Below are 2,104 nucleotides of genomic sequence, written 5' to 3' on the forward strand. Positions count from 1 at the left end.
TGATGACTGATGATGATGATGATGATGATGATGATGATGATGATGATGATGATGATGATGATGATGATGATGATGATGATGATGATGATGATGGCGGAAACGATGGTGACCCTGTATCGTTGGCAACAATGTGCAAGTTAATCTTGATTTTCGTTTATTTCTTCGTTTGGGGCTTAATCTAGATCCCCCCCCCCCCTTCCACACACACACCCTAGGCTGTACCAGGGGACACCCGTTTCAAAGTAAAAGGAATTCAAGAAGTGAGACCCACAATTTTTATCTCAGCAAAGACGTGTATAAAGAATGCTAGACATCTATAATCCTGGAATCTCTATCTGCAACAGTTACCTGTCATACTAAGTATGCACGTAATACACCACCATTGGACATTATCATGCGCCCTTTTTTCTACTAATCAGATGGCGTCAATGTCACATAAATGGGCAAGGGATAACTTTAAAAAAGAATACTAGACATGAGAAAAATACCCCCCCCATTTCCTTGAACTCACATTCATACACTCATTACATTAGACCCGCTGCTTATATGGTGGAGATTGTGCCCTTGAGTCTCTCCTCCACTCTCTTTTTCTTACCTTTTTCCTGCCTATCAGAAGAACAAAAATCAAACCACTGTGTCAAGGCCAAGGACTACCGTGAAATAAACTAACTGTTTCTTTGACAAAGAAAGAAAAAATCAAAATAAATGCGTTTGAGATGTGGTACTACCGAAGAATGGCCAGAATAAGTTGGAAAACAAAGAACACAAACAATGTGTGTCAGATTCTACACACAAGACAAACCCTGCTGAATAAAATAAAATATAAAAAATACAATACTTTGGCCACTTAAAACGACACGAGAACGTTGTGAAAGAGATGCTAGAAGGAAAGACATGGGGCAGGAAAGCCAGGGGAAGACACAAGAATAATATATGTATGTGCCAGAAGAACATGGGCAGGCCTGGATATGGCAGAATGTACAACGGTAGCTCGCGACCGTGAAGGATGGAGGGTCATTACACGTCAATCTCTGAGTCAGAGATGACACCTCCAGATCGATTGAACTGTTTCTTAGCCAAATAATTTGATTGAAATAAATAATCAAGAATGTACTTGGACGTTTAAATCTGCTACAAACAAAATCAAGATACCACAAGAAGTACTCTCCGCGCCTTTAGCTTTTCTTCTTATTCTGAGCTTGTCTTTGCGTCAAAAACACAACCTTCACCTCACAGCTGGTCCTAACGCAGTTTATACAGTAGCCTACATGACCTTGAGCAGCTGGGCGAGAGTTGTCCATCTTGTGAACCTTTGACCTCGGTGTGAGCAGACGGTACGAAAAGGACTGCACTACGTGTTTCTTGTTTTGTTTCGTTTTTTTTTTTTTTTTTTTAGGGGGGGGTGATGGAAGGTGTGTCTTTTTATTCCATGGTCGTATTTTGTTAAACGCCAGAGGGGGGTATATCGCTACTTCAGAATTACAAAGTTCTATCTGCTCAGAACCTAGTGTTGAGAAATTAAATGCGACATTATCAAACATTTCGAGCTTCACAACATGTCAAGTTTTTTCGCATGTAATTCTTTGAATATATTATTGATAACGACTCCGAATAATCTAACGATTTTGATAGAGCAGATAGAACAGTTTTTGGTTTCTGACCTCATGGTCTTAGTTACTCAAAACAGCCAAATTGTCAAATAGAGCTTTGTAATTCTGGGGTAGCGATATGGAAATGGTTGAATGGCCTGGGGTTTTTATGTCTTTTGCCATAGCATAATACAGTCTTCATTTCAACTCGTACGCCCTGGGGTCATTTTGTATTCTTCACATTTTAGAATACTTCTAGCACGAAGATCTCTTTGAAACTTTAAGCATTTCTCAAAAAATCCTTTTGATTGACTGCTATGCAAAACGTACGGGTCGGATGAACGAGTAAATTTCCTCTTTGAAAGTGGTGGAACAGAGTTCCCCTCAGCGTATGGATACGATAATAAAACACACGTACAGATAGGGTTAAATAAGTTAATGACGTCATGGCGACCTAACTGTAACCCCACAGAGAGTCGTAACCTTAAACGTGCGATGAAAGTGGTCAAGTAAAT

Source organism: Aplysia californica, unplaced genomic scaffold (assembly GCF_000002075.1).
Source record: "Aplysia californica isolate F4 #8 unplaced genomic scaffold, AplCal3.0 scaffold00365, whole genome shotgun sequence".
Taxonomy (NCBI): Eukaryota; Metazoa; Mollusca; class Gastropoda; order Aplysiida; family Aplysiidae; genus Aplysia; species Aplysia californica.